The 22,773-nt window shown below is 35.1% G+C and overlaps 1 protein-coding gene across 6 annotated transcripts in view; it reads right to left on the bottom strand.

Moving 5' to 3' along the window:
- SYT1 (synaptotagmin 1) overlaps positions 1 to 22,773 on the bottom strand; it is a 354,732-nt gene that overhangs the window by 269,987 nt on the left and 61,972 nt on the right. For 4 of the 6 annotated variants that reach the window (XM_038171613.2, XM_038171643.2, XM_038171633.2 and 1 more), the window contains exon 2: positions 5,363 to 5,477. The exons of the other annotated variants lie outside the window; for them this stretch is intronic. The gene's annotated coding sequence lies outside the window, so the exon portion shown is untranslated. The remainder of the gene's footprint in view (positions 1 to 5,362; positions 5,478 to 22,773) is intronic. 6 annotated transcript variants of the gene reach the window in all.

Genomic DNA, 22,773 nt, shown 5'->3' with positions numbered 1-22,773 from the left:
AGCCTGGGAACTGATTTTACTAATTTGGGTAAAATTAGTCCAATTACAGGAAAGTGAATGGAGTTCATTATTCATTAAAGTGCTAAGCATGCTTGCGACGTGACTGTCATTTGCTACACAGAAGGTAAATGATGGTGTCTGGACACATTTCCTCCATCCTTCTTCTGTGAAGGCTGAGTTCTGGAGTGCTTTCAGGAGATACTTAAAAATATTTAAGGTTTTGCTGCTGCCAAAATAGATGAGATCCTGCCCTACTTCCCACACATCACCACATTATTCCTTGTGTGTCAGCAATAAGGCTGATCTGGCTGAAAACTACTCTGTTAATGTTTAGTGCTGGAACAAAGATCATCACTTCCAGCAAAAGTGCAGTTTTAGATGATCGTAAAACTATAACCTTGGTCTTTTCCAAGGTCATAACTCCAATGTACCTCAGAAAATATTTGCCCTTGGAAAGTGTTTACTGAAACAAGAAATAATTGCAGATAGTCATACATTCCAGGGGATCTTCAGAATTAATTCAAAAGAATTATTTCAAAAAATGTGTGACCTCCTGCAGTAGTTACATGGAACGTACTTTGCTGTATGAAAAAAAAAATCCTATCCACATATCCACTTATTTTGCTCTATGTATGTTTTTTCCTTCCACTGGAATCTTGCAAGAAATTAATGTTACAATTCTTGTTACAATGCAAATCCCAAGTGATTCTCATTTCTGCAGGCTTCTTCCTGTAGGAATCTGGTGGACCTTCTATCCAGACAGTTAAGAATGTTAATATTCTTCCCAGGTATAAAGTACACTATAATTACACTATAAAGTACACTTGTAGATATATTCTTTCCCCATAAATCTTTTTCTTTCCCTCCCCCAAGTGTTTTTAGTTTCTTTTCTGCCTGCCAAAAAGTAAGGAAAAGTCATGTTCCCCCCGCCAACTCCTCTCCTCCAAAAAAAAGCAGGAATATGAAGTCTATTTTCTGACCATCACTGGTGCTGGTTGACTGGGAGAAACAGCAGGGACTCCAAGTACCACCTCTGGCTCAGTGAGCTGACTGTTTGATTGTTCTCATTTTATTTAACTGCTATGTATAATTGCTGCTGTTTTAGACTGTAACACAATAAATGCAGCACTGTGGGAAGAAAGAAACCTTTTTTACACCAGCAATTTCATTCTCTTCCTTATAGGGAAGAGAACAGTAAGACCTGCATTTAACTATATTACTTTGTGAAAATTTAATTTTCCCACAAAAAATCGTTTGGTATGTCTGATTTATCCTCAGTTGCCAAACCCCAGATATCTCATTGCAACCTATGTTGCCAGAATAAGGTAGTAAGCTACTTTCAACTAAGGAGGTTATACACAGTTAAATAAATTTCAATAGATTAACTGAAGTAAATTTTTCATTACTGTTCTCTGTATTTTCAATAGATTCATGCACCACAGACCTATATAAAAATCAATTTTCATCGTTGCTTAAAAAGTTTACCTTTAAGATGGAAATGATTACAGAACACAAGATGTATCCATCTACAGCCTAGGGACTTTAATTTATCAGTGGAATGTTGGCTCCCAGAAAAGAAATTAAGTATTACATCAGAAAAATAAACAAACAAGCAAAAGTTAAAAATACAGGAAAAAAAAAAAAGGAATTGTAATAATATTTATTGTGTGACAGCCTTTTCTCTGAGACAGGTCTGCAAACTGTGGCAACTTTGTGTAACCTGTAATTTTGGTGTTCACTGGAACAATGCTCTAGTGCTTGTTTCTTGAATACTCCCATGATAATATGTGAACATCTTTCTAGTAGATAGTACTTTGTTACCAGGAAATCTAGAAAGGTAATACAAACATATATATATAAGGCATAAGTTGGAAACTGTTTTTTGGACAGAGAATAAAACTTGGAGAATACACAGGGAACATCAGGGAACACAGGGAACCTTGTGAAGAGTTTAATATTAATTTATAAGATACTTTCTTTTTAGTGTGGTATACTATGTATAAACCCTAAAATTAATTATCAGTTCTCTCCTCCAGTCAAATTCACTGATTTAAATGAAATTTCATTTGTAGTTCTGCATGTTCCATCATAGTTAGTGGTGTTTTACTAGCAGGAGAGTGAAATGGGTATTCCAGGATTTGTTCTTGTTTTCCTGAATGGTCTAGAAGCAAAATACTGCTAAGGCAAGAAAAGAAGAAAAATTTGTGAGAGCTTTGCTATAAACTGGAATGTTTTTTTCTGCAGTAAATGGGGTCAGAGTACTGAAAGTAGTTGGACTGGGGCCTCCATCATTTACAGCCTTCCTACAGGGATTCTCTTAGTGGTGACCCACACTACGTTTCTTGAATAGCCAAACCAACTACAATGGAAGTAATAGCTCCTGTAATAGGAGAACAGCTTTCATTTTGGTTACTATAGTCAAAAAAAACAAAAAAAAAAACAAAAAAAAAGCAACAAAATAACACCAAAATCAACTGACCAGAAATACGTATAAAAGGAAAGAAGAGACACTACCTCTAAAACACCTGAAGGAATATTGTTAATATTTTAATGGATTTTTAAATAGGAAGATCCCCTGTAATGTATAACTATCTGCAATTATTTCTTGTTTCAGTAAACACTTTCCAATACTCAGCAAGTCTCAGAAGGTGTTTCCCCATGACTCTGCTTATTAAAGCATTCCCTTTAACCCACTTTGTAGTTTCCTCAATATTGTTGTATTGTCTATATATAATACATTACCAAAGAAGTTCTATGAATTGGATGACAGATTAAGAAGCATTTCTAGTTCCAATTTGTGTAACAGATCCTCAGGTTTTATTGCATTTTTTTAAAGTGCTTGCTGTAGATTTTTTGAAAAGTTCTTGGAGTCATTCTTAGTGATTTTTTGCTTTGATTTGCTTCTTCATTTTGTATTTACCTTATAGTCAACTTTATTCTATTTCACATCCCTAAGAACCCTATTTTAGCTCTTGGGTCTATGTGGATAATCTCTTTAGTAGCAATCTACCTCAGGGCACAAGACAGTCCAATGTGCATGCAAGTCCTTGAAGTTATTGTTCAAATGGAAATTCAGATCCCCAAACATTTGCATTGATTTAAATTAATTTGAGTTATCTATAATAACAGATTTAAACATTGGTGATTTACTCCCAGACACACTCATAGACAGTATCTCATATTCTCAGAAGAAACTGTTTGTAATTTAGACATGCAGGAACTGAGATGAAAAATAATTTTATCACTGTGATGAACACACTACTACCCCAATCAAAATTCATTTGCAAGTTTTGGTGGAACAGGAACAGATGCTGGGGAATTAGAAAATAAAATCTTTTTTTTTTCTCCAATCTCTCTATTTCTCTCCCCTCTTTTTCCACATTCAGCACAGTGCTGTACTGTGCTTTATTATCAAAAATAAAAGGTAAGCTTTGGACAAAGTGACAGCCACCACTAAAGTCATACATCATGAGTTAGTTTCACAACAATCTGCTTTACAACACAAAAGAATTGTAGTATTCTTTCCAAGTGAGTTATTTTCCTTGGGGACAATTTACTTTGAGGACATATTGCTTTGCATTTTCTTATGGCTTTTCACTTGTTTTGTGAACTTTCATTGAAAGGTGCCCTGACATTTCATTGTCTTTATATGTTGTTGCTTTTCATTTGACCTGTGAATGATCTCCACTTCCACATGCTCTCTGTGAAACATCTGCACAAACAAACAGAAAAAGTACAAAAAGCTCTAACCTAAATGAAGTATTGAAGCCCTTGTATAGGGGTAGTGTAAACAATTAATTGGTATGGGAACTGTGACATGCAAATGGAAGCCCCATAAATATCTTCAGACTATACAGCAACTGTTTTCATCTATTAAGAGGATGGTTTTAGTGCAATGTTTCACTGAAATTGCATCAAGCCTGGCAATTATAAGGAATCTTAACAGAACAAGATTGTTTCTCTTACTCTCCTCATCCCTGGAGGAAACATCAAAGCAATTGGGTGAAGACAGGCTATCTAGGCTAGAGCAAGCAATGCTGGTTAGGTGTAACATATTCAGAAAAGTATCCAAGCAATTTCCTAACTATTAGAAATTAACCAAAGAAGCTGTTGTTATCAATTCAAGAAGTACAAAGCTAAATAGCATAGTAATAAATTTTCAGTGTTTGATTGTTGACGCATTTTTAGATGAAGCAGTAGCAGTGGCAATATAATAATTTCCAAACGTTTTATTACCAAAACAATAGCCCTTAATCACCTTGGAGCATCCTTAAATAAAATAAAATAAAATAAAATGTTCCATTTCCTATCACAGTAGTTAAACAGACATGTAAATTAGAGGGATGGAGAGGACTTTTGCTTACTAATATCTGTGAGGTCTGTGCATTTTCACTTACTGCCTTTCAAAAAAGAATAATAGCCTCCTATCAATGAAATTAGCTTACAGGAAATAAAGACTTCATTAGTGTGTATATATATACCCTAATGTAACAGATATATTACATTATTATTTATTACATTTATTACATATTTTATACATATATTTATTACATATTATTAATATTACATATTAATGTATATATATCACTATATATAGATATATACACTAATGTATATGTATATTAGTGTATATATATACACTAATGGAGTCTCTCTCTCTCTCTATATATATATATGTTTCTGGGCATTATTGCTCTCTTTTATTACAATTACTATTATTACAATTTCACTGTCCTGTCTACATCACTGATACAGGAGCTTATGTAACGACTTGGACTACAACAGCTATGTGACTAGTAGTGGAGACTGAGTTGTACAAACATTAACTCAGATGGAACTCATTAGCTAAATACGCACAGCTGAAACATCTACAACCTGAAAGACCACAGTAATGTATATGCAGCTCCTGTTGCTTAAGAAATTCACATGTGAAAATATAAGAATGCACACTAATGAATGGATAAATCAAAGACAAACCTTACTCAGAAATTATCTATATACTGGTGCACAATGGCAGATGTCACAGCATATTTTTTTACGATGTAAGGCTGCTCAAGATCATCTATGGATAATGAACCATGACAGCTTGGGATTTGATAAAATGCAAGTTGATGGTGAGAGCAGACAAAAAATAGAAGTGCTATATGAACAGTCAACAAATGCACATAGACTGTCTTTCATGGCAATTTCAAATATCATGTATTTCTGCAGAACTACACATTCACTGATCTAATAGACTTTACATCTGAAAAAGCCATTACTTAAAATCATTTACTACCTCCATTTTATTTCTAGTAAAGTGCCATGCCTTAAAGCATTTAAGCAGGTACAGAAGGTAAAAGAATCCATTTGTTGAAAATACCTTATATCATTGGCGTCAACACAGTTTTCTTTTCACAGGAAAATCTTGAATGAAGGCTCTATCAGTCAGTTTCTAATTTCTTCACAGCTCAGAAAAAATCCCTTTTCTTTTCTCCCTTTAAGAGAAAAACATTCCATGTAAACACTTGCCTGTACCTCTGCAGCTGTATTTTCCATCTTTGCTTACAAACAACTGCTGCTTAAAGTCTTTTAATTATACTTGGTTTCTTCAATGCCTTTCAGCTGCTGATTGTCAGAAGTTGATTACCATGAGAGTTAACCAGATTGTTAAGATACACAGGAAAAAAAGAAAAAAAAGACATACATGTTTCCTTCATCATGGGCTCATTTGGTCTGTTTTCTTAGTGTGCTACAATATTATAGATATGTATCTGTAGTTTTAATCAGTGAGACAAGTATAGTCAATTGTAGTGACCCACAAGGTTCCTTAAGTTAGCATTCTCAGTGAACTCATTTGATACTAAAGAGACCTAGATTTGTACTTCTATATTTTTTCCTTCTATACACAATTCAAAACAGTTTGCATTAAAGGGCAAAAGTGACAGAAGAAAATTCAGTCTTTAGACTCAAATAATTTTGTAGAACAATTCAGCTTATGCCCCCGTATTATTTTTCTTCTATAGAGTCTCTTATTAAGGTTAATTAAGAGAATTCACCTAGCTTTTTCCCCACAGCTCTGTCTACACGCTTCAGTGAAGTCTGAATGCTTACTGTACTGGAAGTTGTTTGAACAAGACTGTTAGAGATCTTTAAGATTTTTGTAAATCAAATCCCCTATACACATGCAAAGGATAGGAGAAAAGCTGTATCAACATATTTATCCTACAAGTGGAAGCTGAGGTACACAAAATTAACCAATATGCTGAATGTCAGACAAGGAATCTAGCTTAAGGAATCTTTTCAGCCATAAATGTCTTGAATCCTTGATCAATACCTTCATCATACACCATATAAGCTGTTCTCAGGGTCCATCTCATACATGTATTGCTGTCATTTTCCTTACTGTGAAATACAATCATTATTTCATTTTGGAGGTCTTGGCAGTAGTTAAGACAGTAAGACTACTTAGAAATAAAGATACTTTATTGCACATTGCAATTTTTATTGCATATTGCAATATTTGCACATTGCAGTTTTTATTGTACATTGCAATTTCTATTGCAAATGCTTAATTGCATAATTCAAAAGTTCATTGAAAGTATTTTGAATAGTTTTGAAACTTATTTTTCATGACTTATGTACTAAGACATCAATATTATTAACCACAGGAGTAAAAACAATGGAAATTTCTATAAATGTATAATTACCCTTCTATTATTTTTAGAGAGTAAAGCCTATATTAACAAAGAGCATTGAATCATTGTCACCAAAGTCACGGGGCAACAAGAATTTACACCACCACGCAATGTGTCTTTTCCATCAGAAATTAAAGAGAAAAAAAAAAAAAGTGATATCCTCCAAATGACTCCAAGATCTATGGCTTTAAGGAAATAAATATCAGGGAAAGGTGGTTAAAAAATGTTCCAGCTCTCAGAGTCGACAATTATTTTGTACCTTGTGGCTGTCTGGATAGAATATACTTATTTATCAAAACAACAAAGTAAAATTAAACTCATCAGATGCAAACCACAACATTAATAAAAGAACACTATTGCAATGTCATGCACTCAAAGTTTAATTCAGCCTCTTTCTGAGGCTTTTATGACAATCTCTGAGTACCATATTTTGGGGCAGATCTATGCTTACTCAGCACCTATGTTGCTTGATTAAGGAATTTAAAGGGTCCCCCCATTCTGCTCCATGAGTGCTCTACAATTTGTATATTAGTAGATTCTTAAGATAAAATTGATTTTCATTGTGAATTTTTTGGAAGATAAAAAAAAAATCCACTCTTTTTTACATCTAATAATGGATCCTTTTTTGTTTGTTTGTTTGTTTTTCTCATTTTATTTCTTGAGCAAATTCAGCATATACTGCATGTTGCTATATACTGGAGCACAGCTCTCAGTGTAGTCTCTTTTGCTGCCTTCCTGGCTCATTTCTCACCCAGTCCCAGCTCTCTCCAGCTACGATTACTGGCTGTTGCTAATGGAAGTATGTTGGCACTCTTAGCTTGCTGTCCGGGTATTCAATTCCTTATTAAAAATGTTTTCCCTAGAGATCCCTGCCAATTCTCTTTTTGCCTGGTTAATCCCAGTTTCCTACTCCATGCCCAATTTTTATGTTTCTTCCCATTCTCCAGGTTGACAAATCATCAGTAGTCTAGGGCTTTTGCCCCTTAAGCCTTGGCCACCCCCCCTCCCAGCCCAGCGCTGACAGTTTTTGTCCATTACTGTTACTCTTACTGTGGTCCCCTCTGGGAACATGGAGGTACATGCAAGCCCAGCTCCTACTGTGGGGACTGGCTCCTTCCCATTGCACAGACGAGTTACCAAAAGCCATCGAAGGTTTATCAGTGCCATTAGTCTTGCAATGCGAGAATGCTCAGTCACTCTGGCGATGCTGCGTATTTATCAGATGCTGAGAGAAGCTTAAGCACACCCAATATTGACTGCTCCTCGAGGTTTTGCATCTTCAGTGTTAACGGATCTCTCTTGCCTGTGTGAATCCCAAACCTTTTTAAGGGCTTTTAATTTTGCTAATTCTAGGTGTTCACGGGGATGGCCACAGCCACATACTCTTCAAAACTGGCAACCTTGCTATGAGGCAGCAATACTAACCCCACCTAAAAGGAAACTTTTAAACATGACAGTTTTGTGTAGAGATCTTAATTGTGTTAAAAAATTCTAGTGAGAAGTAAATATTTCTAGGGAGACAGCAGTTAGCCTCTGGGAGTCAGAGAAAGATGGATAACTTAATCAATAAAGTAAGTTTTAGTATGTTAATAGAGGTAACAGTGAAACGTGATCCATGTTTCAACAAGAATTTTCAGGTTTTCTTAGAGGTTTAAAACTTCTTTTTACAAGTCCCTTGGGTAGCAGAATGAACCTCTCTCACTTATTGGATGAACAGTGCATAATACTTTGTGTAATGAAATTAAGCAGCCTGAAATACATGTGAACATGACTAATGAGACAAAATGCAGCAGGAAAACCAAGCAGATGGCTTGAGCATTCTGGAACAGTGTAGCTAGGAGAGATCTGATATTTTTTTTATTTTTTTTTCAGCATACATACAGAAACACAAACATAATCTTTGCATTCCTGTATAATATTGCATCTGTCAGCATTTTGATAGTCAATGTATCAAAAATGAAAGCTTGCCAGAATACTAATATCACTGCGGAAAACCTTTATGCGTCTTCCACAGCGATGCCAAACGCAAACAAAATGAAGGGAAAAAAAAGTTTCCTTTTGTATTTTGTATCTTGCTTTTTTAAAGGTATGAGAAGATACCTAAGTTAGTAATGTATTTTAAATGAGCAAGTCTTCCAGTCTTTCTTCACCAAAACTCTGGTTCTCAGAGACCTCCTCAGTAGTAAGAACATTTGGGAAAAAAAAAAAAAAAAAGAAAAAAAAAAGTGCCAATATCAAAAGATGATGGGAAAAGGCTTTTTGTAACAAGAAAAGTCAATGACTAACTTATGAAGGATGCTATCAGAAACACAGGAGCATGAAGATAAAATTAGTTTGCTCTCTTTCCTTTCTGAGAAAAATGAAACAAAACAAAGAAACAACCTACACCAAAAAACAACAACAAAATAAACATAGAAAAGATTAACTATTCATTTCTACAATTTGAGTTAAAATGAGGGTCACCAGGTAGCTTCTCCTCAAGAGGTACTCTTTAGCTGAAGGGTATAATTCTGCTCTGCATGCAACCCATAATGGCACTGGCTGTTTACATCTGCAAATTTCTGAAAGTGCCAGCAGCTATGTTATAAATAACAAGCTGATTCGGAAAGTGAAAGTGTCTGTTTGAGCAATTTTGCAATGTCTTCTTTCTGCCTTCTCAATCACAAATGATTGGAATATAATGCTTTCCGATGTTTGTTTTCTGACAGCTCAGATTTTTTTTTTCACTAGAAAATTTTATTTAATGCTTTAGAGAAAAAAAAAAAAAAAAAAGACGCTACCTGTGATCAGCAATATAAAGACATATTGTCAACAAAGCAATTTTAACCAATGGTCAGAAGAACACAATTTATTTTATCTGCACCTGTTGGTAAGTATAATAGTCTGTTCCCCTGTTGGTGATATTAATACAGCTGTAGCCCACCTATCACACCTTTTGACTATTACACACTCCTATTAGCTGGTGCTTGAAGTGCAATTTGGTGGTGTAGAATATTTTTGTTACCAACACAAATGGCAGTGGTCTAAGATTGACATTCTTTAATTCCTTCAGTTAATTTTTAAAATATATCTCTGTACTGTTTGCACCAGCTTCCCTTTTTTAAAGTTCATAAGTTTTATAATTGTAGAAAGATACTGAATAATTTCATGGTGTATCACTATTCAGCATAAAAAAATAAAAAAAATAAAAAAATTTAGTTCTGGAAGACAGTAATGATCTTCTTTATTATTTTTCCATTACTTCTGACTGCATTACTATCTCCTGTACTAAAACAAGCAAACAAACAAACACACATTTCTTTCAGTCTGAAGCATGTTACAGTTATCTCTTCTCTGCAACAAGCAAAGGAGTATCGAAAAACCTGGCCTCTGTAGCCAGTAGTCTTACAATCTGCTTTGACCTAAATTCTTCAGTTGACATATGTAGAGATTTAGATGATATCTTTATTCTACTCTAACTAATTCTTAATTACACTGCAAGACAATATTTAAGCTTCAACTCAAGAAATGTTACGAAGTATTCATTACACGATAAATGACCTTCAATGAGAACTACAACACACATATATCATTCCAGCCCATATTACTGGTATCAGGTCCCCTCTGACCTTGCATTATAAACCTTGGCCACTGTTCAAACTACCAGCAAAATACAGCTTATGTCACCTTCCCTGCAGCTTTCAAACGTAACTTCTGTTAAACATGAGTTAAACCTATCTCAGTGTCAATAAATATGTGGGGTTTATGATCTCAGTACCTAGTATTTATGATCAAATGCGATCTGCAGAAGCATTTCCACCAATTGTGTATGGAATATTGTACAATGTCAATACAGATTCAATAGAATTTTGTGAGTTAAAGTAACAAGTGATAATTTCTACCTTGTTACTACTGTAAAAATGATATTCCTCTACTGTAGAAATGTTTTTAAATAAATACAACCGTAAAGCTGTTTTTGTGATGCTCTGCAATAATTTGTACCAAAACAGAGTGCTCAAACTGTACTTTTATACCATTTTAGAGTTCAGTATAATGTTTTATATACAGAAAAACTAGCAACCATACAAGAAGCTGGTAGGAGCAAAGTTCAAACAAACAAAAGAAGGTGGTTCTTTGTTCAGTTGTGGCAGGTCTACGAAACTCTCAGAAACATATTAGGGATGCAAGAAATTTAAAAATTTCAAGGTGAAACTGAATGATCACTAAGAAGAGCAATTCACTGATATTTAGACAAACCGCACCAGAAATCCCTTGAGCTGAAAGCAGTCAGAGGCTGGGAGAATTTTCAAGAAACGTGTAATATTTTCTTGTCCTCTTCCCCTTTTCTAAGGAAATCTATGGCTTGTTGGAGACAGGAAGCTGCACTCTGTGGCAAGGGCTACAAGAATCCCTGGTCTGAACTGATGGGACCATTCTTCCATTCTAACAAAGATTCTCTGAATTTGCCCTATATTTTTGCCTAAGCAAGGGCAAGGAAACAGATGACAGTCAAGGAATTAGGCAAAACCACTGCATGATGCATCACACAGTCATCCTTAGTATTGCATGTAAGTTCATTTCTACCAAACAAAATTGTATGTCTTAAACTTGGTATGTTCATGATAATCATTCCTTTAGCAGTAGTACAACTGTACCTAGAGTGCAAGTTCTTTGTCATCTAGAAAAAATCATAATTCAAAAAGCCCATATGAAGGTTTCACTATATCACAAGTGGCATGTTATCTGGACATTCCAAACAATTAGTCTGTAAATACCTCGGGATTAAAATCTGCAAGAAGATTTTACATCCTAACATAGCATATGCTCTTATGAGGCAGACAGTTGTAATCACAGAATCCATCTCACCTGGAAAAGCAAGTGCAGTGCATGAAGTGACTGCAGTGCAGAGTCATGTGTACACAAAGACTTGTTACCATCTGATTTGGTAGATGCAAAGGAGACAAATTTGTTCTTTGCTTTGTTATAGCCATCCATACTGTAGCATATAGTTACATATATATAAAAACCTGACCTCAGAGATACATGGCCAACAACTTTGAGTCATCACCCTTCAAGAAAATGTGCCCATCCACAAATGACACAATTCAAGCTCATATGTGTTTTCTAGTCTCTCTGGTCTCAGTTGGAAATTTCTGACTTTTGGGAATATTTTCACCAAGAGAATTTGATCTTAAATTCTTGTATATCTGTTAAAGTTAAACACATTTAAGGAAGGAAATTTTGGTCCCTTTCTACTTCTTTATCAAAAGCAGTAAGCAATAAATATATGCAAAAACCTTTTTAGTATGCACTGACAAAAGTAAGAGTCTTGATCTTGTTATTTAACTGAGAAGAGTCAGAAAATATTATAAATATGGCCCTATCTTATTGGACTGTGTGAAAAATTCTATATAATTATTACCCACTTCACTTATGTAAAGAGTTTATTCAATAATATTCTTTCACTTATCTGAGATGTAGTTAAAGGAACCATGGACTTTTCTACTATAGCCAAAACAGACTGTTTCAGACATCTTGTTCTGATATCCTATATACTTTTTTTTTTTCCTCCACAGGAATGCTGAAAGATGCAATAAAAAGTATGAATCAATAGTTCACTACAGACTGAACACATCAATTTTATATGATTTCCTTATATTGTGCCAAGTCCTATCCTGAAACTTTCATTCTGACCTCTCTTACCAACCTAATTCCATACTGATCAACTCATTTAGTTGCTACTAAGGAACAATTTCAAGCTTAAACTATGAGTGTGACCTTCAATTTATGAAAGACATCAAACACAAGATCAATCTGATGGTATAGACCTCACTGTAGATAGAAACTAAACTTTTTCTTTTCATGCTGTAAGTGAAAACAACCCAAACAGGTAGAACTAACAAACTGCCAAAGAAAGGGTAAGTTTTTAAGGTTCTGTCTTCCATATCTGTGAATGTGCTGAACTGGCAATTATTAAAGTCAACTGATGTGACCAGCTGACAAATTATATCAAATTAAGAGTTTAATGTTCTTTGCCGACATCCAGCTGATATGCAGTGTTCCATGCTGAACCCATAAAATTTTGCATGTCCTTTTTCAGATGTCAAAACCATCTCCACAAAGCTTTGGCAACAGGAGTTCACAGTTTACCAAGATCATCTACATTATTTCAGGTTGTATACTCTTCAAAACAATAGTTTATTATCCAATTAGATTGGAAATTATCTTTTTTCCCTACAAACCACGTTCATGAGTTGATTTGCCATTCCTCTCACACACACAAAGAAAAAAAAAACAAACACTTGCAAAACTGTTGTTTCCTAACTGCAACATTTAAAGGGAAGGTTGCTATTTCCTCTGGCAAAGACTTATGAACAGAAAATATGCTGTAGCCATGAAATCATAAAAAATATACAATCAAATTACAAATCTCAAAAGGCATGAACTTATCACGTGCATCCAGGCAGAGCTCTCTCACAGCTAGGGATCAGATAAAGATTTTAATTAGCTCCCTTGAAAATTGCTGTTCACATTTAGAATGAACAAAAATTTCATCATCACTTCTTTTTCATCCACTACCCAGGAAGCTTCATTGTCAGAAAATACACTAAAACTCTACAATCAAGCGATGAGATAGGTACACACATAAAGCAGTCAATTATGGTAAGTTTCAACAAAAAGCTGTGTGGAGTGGGAGTGCTAGGGGATTGGAAGTCCTATGAGGAGAGGCTGAGAGAGCTGAGACTGTTCTGCCAGCCCTCCAAAGAGGAGGCTCAAGAGGGACCTTGTTGATGTACACAAACACCTGAAGGGAAGGTGCAGGGAGGCTGGTGCCAGGCTCATTTCAGTGGTGCCCAGTGCCAGGATAAGAGGCTATGGGCACAAACTGAAACACAGGAGGTTCCTCCTGAATATCAGGAAGCTCTTCTTTACTGTGCAGGTGATCAGTCACTGCACTGGCATAGGCTGCCCAGACAGGATGTGGAGTCTCCCTCCTTGGAGACCTTCAAAACCTGCCTGGACATGGTCCTGGACAACCTGCCCAGTGATCCAGATGGGATCTGACTGCAAACACCCATCTCTCACTACTTTCTTTCTCTCATCATTTCCACCCTGGTTTCCAGGCACACTGATGAACAGGCAGGCAGGATCCCAGAAAGTGCTTGCCATGCAGTCTAGATGTAGCTATCAAGGTCACAGTCCTCAAACCAGATGGCACCTCTGCTGCCATCAGTCTCATTTCCGACTCCTTGACAGGCCACTCTCCAAATGCCAATACAACAAGAAAAAATAGTTAACTCTCTCAGCTCCAGGTTTATGTTAGAAACACTGTAAACACCTCATATCTGCAGCTGTATCACCTCCCTTCTCTCTCCCCAGCCTTTTTTTTTTTTTTCTTTTCTGCTTCATCCAACTGCATCCTCTTATTTTGAAGTCTGCCAAAACTTGCCCAGTTCTTGATCACAGAATCATAGAATGGCTTGGGTTGGAAGGGACCTTAAAAATCATCTAACTCCAAGCCCCCTGCCATAGGCAGGGATTATCTCATTATCTGTGTATTTAACTTATCTAGGCTCCTTCCTACTCTACACATTTCTTCAATTTCTCTAAAAACTCCAGCTAGACCCCAGCCCATTAAGGAACTGTTCTGTTATATCCTCTGTTGGTGCTTCCAAGCAATTACATGTTTGAAAGGGAGTTGTGCAGATAAGAGATGAATAGTAGCCCTCATTGATATAAACACAACTTCTCGAGGTTGTGATTACACATGTATAAAAGAAGTAGAAAGATGATAAAATAAATAAATCTGATTTTCATACCACTTCAAACATTAGTTCAGGAATATTGTAACATGGTCAAAATATTACTGGAGGCAAAAATTAATTTCCAGTATAAATATTATATTGCATTGCATTCAGGGAAACAGAAGGTTGACTCTACACTGTTGTCCATCTATATTGAACTGAAACAAATTGGAGAAATAATTCACAGTACAATAGCATTCTCAGCAGTTGCACATGCTGTCCAGGCTATTTAAATATTCTATAATTAATGGCTCAGAAAGGCACAACTGACAGTGTTCAAAGACTGGATGATGAATCATCAGGTAGTTTAAGTAAAATTTTGTTTCATTAACTGTTTTGTGTTTAAACCACCTGCACTGTATTGTCTTATGTACCAAGACAGACCAAATTGTTCTCAGTCTTTTGCTAAAAAATAGACAAGCTTACAAATGATAAGTTTTATTGTATTACGAGATTGATGCCAAACTGAAGAGCTGTGCATTGTGAGATTCCAATTATCTATTTTTTTGGCCAAGGATTTAATATCAGCCATTGTTAAAGATGAAACTAAGCCAGATTTATCAAACCTCTAATAGCTTTGTGTCATATGGAAGTAATTTTCCTTTTTGTCTCCCCATCTTCAAAATACATTTATTAGTCCTCTTGAAATGTAATTTTTCAGTTGAGGTTTTTTCTTTGGTCAGCTGGCAACCAAACAGATTACAGCTAGAATATCTTCAGACTGAGGAATAAATGAACACAAACCATTGATTTCAGACAAATCAGACCTGACTTCCACCACTGTAAATACTGTCGGTGCCTGCAGTCCTTTGTTTAGACAAGGGGCTGAAGTATTCAGATGCCTGAAGATTCACATAAACACCTATTGGAGTTTACTGAAGTGTCTAAATGAGTAAGTGCCTTTTTGCCATGAACTTCATGGGAATTAGAAAACCTACTATGCGTTTCCCTTCAGATTTGCTCCCCTCCAAATATTTCTTACCAATATCCTTAATAATGTTAATCAGAGATCTCTTTTCCCAAAGGGTGACTGTCAAGATGTAACATTCATAGTGATATAGCAAACCTTAAAACCAGGGTATGAGAAATCTAGTAGTTCTAACTTTCAGCAAAAACATCTTAGGCTACAGAATTGGCTCAATTTCCAGGTTCTGTGACTTCAAGATTATTCCTTCTGGTATATGTGTAGCTTTAGCTCTATCTGCATGAAATATTATTATGCAATGTTTACGATATACTAAGTTTTTTCCTCATTGTCACATGATTTCACTTTCTGGGTCACCCTTAGTTAAGAATTGCAATTGAATCATAAGGAAGTTTTTGTTGTTGTTGTTGTTTTTTGTAGTCACGGGTCTGTAGATTTATGTCATTCATTGCTGACAAAAAATGATGCTAATAAGCCTGCTAACCACCTGGTCTTACACATTCCTTTATGGAATTAAGGAACTAAATTAATTATTTCTTTAACCATTCCTCTAATTGCTGGTGGGTTGATTTTGGGGATAAGGTGGAGAGAAAGAAGGGAATTTGTTACTTCATCTTATGTGGTTTTATGGGATCCCAGCTTCTACTCTCTCACATTTTCCCCAGAAAATTAAAACTCATTCCTTTTCAAGCTGAATCCAGAGGTTCAATAAACACTGGAGTTTCAGCGTATTGGGAACTGTGCAAATATGCAGATGAAAGAAAAACATTATAGCAATAAAACAAAGAGTTTAAACATGCTAGTAACATACTGGAGTCAGTACATATTACCTGGTTACTTTCAGAAATTCCCATATATGAGTATAACTCCTATTTCTATCAGAAAATCTACTAGAATTCCTATCAAGCAGAGCCAATTCAGTAAGAAGGCTATACATTATTACCCAAATGATGGTGTAAAGACACAACATAAAGGACAGCTGGAAAAAGCTTAGAAAAAAGATTGGATATTATACCTAGAAAGGAAGCAAAACATGAGTCCTTTAATAAACATACCCAGATTTTTCTTAATTAATGCCTCAGAATGGTATTTCACGAAATAACATTTATGGGTAGATTGTGATTTAGAATTTGGAAGATTAGCAAAAAAATAAAAGTATTTCAGTTTTTCTTGTATGTATTTAGTGGTTTTCGCATTATTTCTGTTATATACTATAAGAACATTCAGAACTATATTCAGTTCAAATGACACATCCAAACAACTTACCTCTGAATATATTTCAAGACATCCATTCTAGCATATCAAACGGGACATTTGAACATTTGAACTAGAACAAAGAGATGCAAGGCCAAGTTCTGCTACTATTTTAGGTTTTCTCTTGTGGAGAATTTAGATGTCAGTTACAAGCATCTTATAAATGATTTATGTTTTCCACAATCACTATTGATTAATTATGACCTACATTAGCAATCAAACAGAACCTTAGCATTATGACCCTTTAAGACTGTACACAGTCATTTCAGGTGAATTACTGGTATGATCCTACAGAATGCCAGTAAATAAAGAGAGAATCTCAACACAATAACTATTGAGGAAGTATAAAACCAAACAAACAAAAAAGCCTAGCAATGAGTCACAAAGTCATGTTTGTGTAGATATTATTTTTAAGTGTATCACTTTGAAAATATTGATCCCTTCTGTTAATGGCTATTCTAGTATATGCCATTCAGCTCATGAAAGTAAGAATCACTTAAGATCCACCTGCTGTCCTGGATATACTTATATCCACAATGATGTCTACATCAGTCTATGTATTATTTGAAACACATATACAGAATGATACTAACATTATGAGAATTTAACATCCCAGGGTAGGATCTTCCACCATCCTTTAAGTGAAAGAGTACATGGATATACAATGAGCAATACTGGAAAAGAGGGCATTATGCTGCCACAAAAGCATTTTGTAGCATGCAATACAGTAAGCTTCTATAAAGTAGAGCTGCGACTGAAACAAAAGTAAGCTTTCGTCCCACTAACAAACTGCTGGAGATAATTAAAAATGACTTGATTATTTCTGCAAAAATAGCTCTTAACTTAAAAGGTGAAAAATATAGATGTGTGGGAAAAAAAAAAAAAGAAAGAACAAAATGACCATGTAAGAAAAATCAATTAACATTTTAGTTTCAAGTAGGAAAACTGAATGCCAACCTGTGTTTTCTTTCAATGAAAGAATGTAATAAAACAAGCTACTGCAATTGTTTATTACCAACAGATTTTGCCATAAATGCTATTTATGTTTGCTTCCAAATACATTGCTAACGTTGTGCAAAAAGAATTTATTTCATTAGATCCTGTTTCTTTACAACTATACTCAACATTACTCATTAAACTGATGTGCCATTAAGATAAGGGTATTTTTAACATAGTCCTTTAATATCTATAAAATTCCTTAGGACTGATTTAACGACTGATACAGCTGAAAATCTACCCAGCTGAGCATCTTCATCCCTTTCATCTAAATCTAGTATCTCTAATGATTAATGAGAGAGTAGATTTGTGTAAGAGTCCCATATAGCCCCATATAGGTATAAGCCTTCCTATTAACACAAAAGGGTTTATCACCTGTTATACTCATTCCTTTGGGAACGTAGATGTTTTGCAAAGATTCTTCCCCCCACAAATCTTAAATAACCTTTATAAGGTTTCTTTAAATACCAAAAATCAGGAGAGTAACAAATCACTCCTACTGAGAATACAGCCTACTAATAAAAATGGTATTAAAAGCTCACTAATAACAGAGGCTGTGACACCATATTTGAAAGTGATTTAAGCCTTCATTAGATATTTTTTGCTCCAAACAAAATTTTGAGTAAGTAACAGATGCTGCTGAAACTAAAATTTACGAGGAATGGACCCACATTTGCTGAATCTTTCCAATGATGCAGAGGCCAAATTTCAGAAAGCAAAGCAGTGCTGATTCTAATTTTAGAGCCTCAAACCACAGTGCCTAGGAGTATAGTAATTGTTAAAGCAGTCAGTAGTACTGCTAATCTGGCTATTAGGTACAAAGGCTGCAGAAATGAACTGTTTAACTCAGGCTACAATCAAAACTTTTTCAAACTATGATGAAAACTATGATCAAAAAAGTTATGCATTCTTTAAGATCAGCTTTCCAGGACTTCTACTTTCTTCAGCTGTTATATCCAGCTACTGTCTCGTCTTAAACTGGACTTCTATGTCAGTGTTGTCTTGTCATTACATACAGTTAACACCTCACATGATGGAACTACATTTCCTGACTAGGTATTAGAGCAGTCCCATAGTCATGAAGTTCAAAGGGAGCTTCCCCGGGCACTCCAACAAGCACAGGAGTATTTTTCTGTTTTGAAGTTTTTATTCACTTACTTCTCAAAATATAAGATGCTTAGCACTATTTCTAAGATTATACTCCTAGTTTCATTAAAACATACCAAATTACTTTCTATCGCTCAGTAAGACGGAAATGCCTCACCTAGGTAATGGCCTAGTAGCAATATGCCCTTCATGGCTCCTTCACTTTTGCTTGAAGGAAGGAGCCAGTACTTCAAAATAGTTAACAAGGCACACTGCGGAATTGTGGACTGCATGGAGTTCTGAGCAAGTTAAAGACTGTTCTAAGCTACACCAGAAAAGCCACTGTACCTTTCTGAAAGTTTGGCTATCTCTGTTCTAAAACATACACCCACATCCTTCCCTCACACTGTAGATGTTATTCAACAGAACTTAGACAAATGCATGCACACACACACAACAAACTCATGTGCGCAAACCCACAGCAACCCAAGCGTCCCATGATATCTTCATGATCCCTTTCTTGGCCATGCAGATGTAATTAATCTATGTTACTACCCAGGGGTAGATATATTATTATTGGTATCATCAATACTGTTATTTTAAGCATCCGGTTGCAAACAAATCAAGACAATGTTGTTTTACATATAAGCAAAAAAAATTAGAAATTAGAAGTCATCTATATCTCAAAAACAAACTAAAACAAAGGAAAAAAAAGGAAAAGAAATAGAAAAAGAAACCTCAAAATAAACCCTGCATTCTCCTGAGATACATACTTCTGGGCTTTGCTCAGTATTCCTAAATTAATATACTGAAGAGTTCTAACACTGTATGTCTATTATCCATAATCATCATTATGTCTAGCATCCATTATCAAAATCCATGTAAAAGCAGTAGGAATTTTTCTTAGTACTGAATTCTTTCAGCAATTAAACTTATTTATTTATTTATTTATTTATTTATTTTTTAACAGCAAGCTGAATTACATTAGTGACCCAGCATTTGGCAAGTAATGCAACACATTGTGGAGTACCTGAATTATTCATAAGCTTGAAAAATACTATACTCCTTCCAAAAGGCAAAAAATAACCCCATTAATAATCATATCATACAGACAAAGGAGGTTATGAAAGTTAGCAGAAGTTTCCCTAATGTTTTGGTGGGTAAACAAACAAAGCAACTAAATGCAAATAAAGCTTTGACCTCTCACTCTTTTTTTTTCCTTTTAACCTTTTTCACTTAACTCAAATAGGGCTAGAATCATACATTGCCACTTTTTCCTCTCAGCTGAACAAATTATTACAATGTTATTAGTACATTGTCTTAATAGTCTTCTATTAGTCTTGTATTATGGTGTATCACTGAACCTATGGCTGTCTCCAGTGTGCATATAACTTTCTCCTCCAGGTTCAAAATCTTTTTTCTCTTATTTTTTTCACCTTGCCTTCTCACATTCTTTTAAGTGGGAAATACCATTCATCAATCTTCTCATTGCAGACATCTTGTTCCTACCCCGACGAAATACCTAAAACACATTATCTGTCTAGCTCTCTCTTCTTTACTGTCTATACCTACCTGGCAATAGCTTTGCTCATCACTTTTTTTTCTTCTTTTTCTCTCTTCTCTTACAGTATCTGTGCTGAACTCAAAAATTGTGATTCTGGAGTGCTTCAGTTCATCCTTATTGATTTCATGCATTCAACTTTTCTTTGGGGAACATTCTCCCAACTACAATTTGACTGGCATTTTCCATTTCCTCCTTTCAGTCTTCCTTAAACCCATTAAATTTGAGCACTAACTAGACTTAAGCAACAAAGTAGAAGCCAATGACTTCTTTTAAGAAATATCATAATATGAAATTGTAAAAGTATTATTTTATTTTATTTGCATAGGTTAGGCTAGATTAAAACTTGAATTAAAAAATCACATTGCTCCTTTGAATATCTGCCTAACCCTATCTATATCAATTGTAAGTAAAAAGTTCAAGGTTTTGTGTATGGAAATAAGAAAAAAAAATCCAGAGATCTCAAAAATATTTGTTCTTCATATACACACATACATACATGTATATGCACAAGGTATAACAATAAATACACTGTCTTGTTCCCATGACGGTTAAAGTAGCTGTTAATAAAAAGATAAAAACTCTGTACTTGAGCAGAAGCAAACAATAAAAGAATTTTCACCTGTAGGAATAAAATACAAACACGAAAAATGAGAAAGGGATCATATACAGTGAGTATGGCACAGAGGTGATAATGCAGCTTGATTATGCTGAAAATACTGAATGAAGGGATGAAGATAAAATGGATAACAGATTAGGTAATCTCAGTTATGTTAATTATACAACTCAGAAGAAAAGCTCAAACAAATCCAGCTGACAGTGACAGTACAGACTCCAGCTCAAATTCTGAAAGAACAAGAATATGACATTTCAGGTAGAAAGATCCCTATCTTGTCCTATATATTAGTAAGTCCTATATATATTAGTCCTATATATATATGTCCTATATATATTAGTAAGTAGAATAACGTAGAGTAGTGAAGTATGAGAGAAGAGTGATGTGAACAACTGATGGCCAATAAGCGTCAAGAATGTGTGTGTTTTTAGAGGAAGCTTTCAGAAAACATACATTTAAAGACAGGCAGGTCAAGGGAGGATTAAAAGGTGAATCATGCTAGATAATTCAGTAGCTTTGTTCAAGGTTCTATTTGTTGTTGTTTTTTGATTGTTTTGTGTGTGTGTGGTTTTTTTGTTTGTTTTAAGACACTGGGAATGTGAGAGACCTCACATATCTGAAGTTCAGAAAAGCATTTTCACAGAGTACCAACATGGGAAATCATTACTCAATCTAGAGGAAATTAGGAGTAATACCAGGAATATTAGGTCAATAAGAAACTAACTAAAGGAAAAATGGAAGTGATTAGCGTTGAAAAGTTTCAGGCTAGAAGGAAGCTATTAAAAGAGTTTCTCAATGACCAGTCTTGGGAGCAATCTCATTAAATATTTTCATAATGACCTTGGCAAAAGTATCAGTACTATACTGGTGAAATCTTATGATAATTCATTTCTTGGGAAGTAATCAATACTGAGGAGCATTAGGACCTGATGACCTTGAGGACATGAATATTATTAAATGAAATGAAACTGAAAGACACATACAGCACGGCCATCTCCCTAAGGACTAATAGAAACATTTATTCTAAAAGCCAGAAGCTCATCAGTCGCAAACAACTGCGGTAGAAAAGGATCAATCCTAGGATTTAAGTATGAGTTGTTATTGTTATATGGACAATGCAATCCTAAACTGTATCAGACAAGATTTTTTTCTGGAGCGAAGGTAATACTGATGCTATTGTACAAGATCTGGGGGAAATCTAATCACTGATGTCTCTAATATGCCACAGAATCCTGCTCACTCATGTTAAAGAATGATAAGCTTAAACTGGAAGAGGTGCAGAAAAGAGCTGCCAACATGATCAGAGAAATGGAAAATCTATCTGACAAAAAGAGACTAAAAGTGCTTAAGCATATCTGGTATAGTGAAATGGAAAGTATGATAAAATATGCCAGGCAACTGAACAGTGATGGAGAAAAATAATTATTCAGTCTAGGGGCCACAGCTGGCACGAGAAAGAATGAATATAAGATCTCTATGAATAAAGTTAGGCTGTAAATTAAAAAATAAAACAGTTTAAACATTAGAACAATGAGAATCTGGAACAGCCTTGCTATAAAAGAAATGGATGCAGCTCCTATCCTCTCCTCAGACTAACAACTAGGTGCATGGTGCTTTGGAAGCTCATAACATAGACCAATAGAAAGAGTTACTTGAAACAGTAAGGAGATGCAGCTGGCAATCCTAACGATCTTACATTTCCGAAATTCGTTGAACAGTAACCAGGATTTTTCATAAGTACTGATACCTTTTTACAGGATCGCGAACTGTTAGGTGACGTTTTCATATACTTAAGTATCAACTCTGACTTAAATAAAGCAAAATACCTAGGAAAGATCGCATACAGTAGCAGCCATGAAAAATCCAATTTCTCA

The sequence above is a fragment of the Anas platyrhynchos genome, chromosome 1, assembly GCF_047663525.1.
Source record: "Anas platyrhynchos isolate ZD024472 breed Pekin duck chromosome 1, IASCAAS_PekinDuck_T2T, whole genome shotgun sequence".
NCBI classification, from domain to species: domain Eukaryota; kingdom Metazoa; phylum Chordata; class Aves; order Anseriformes; family Anatidae; genus Anas; species Anas platyrhynchos.
The sequence above is the reverse complement of the archived record's forward strand: the minus strand, read 5'-3'. Positions and strand labels throughout refer to the sequence as shown.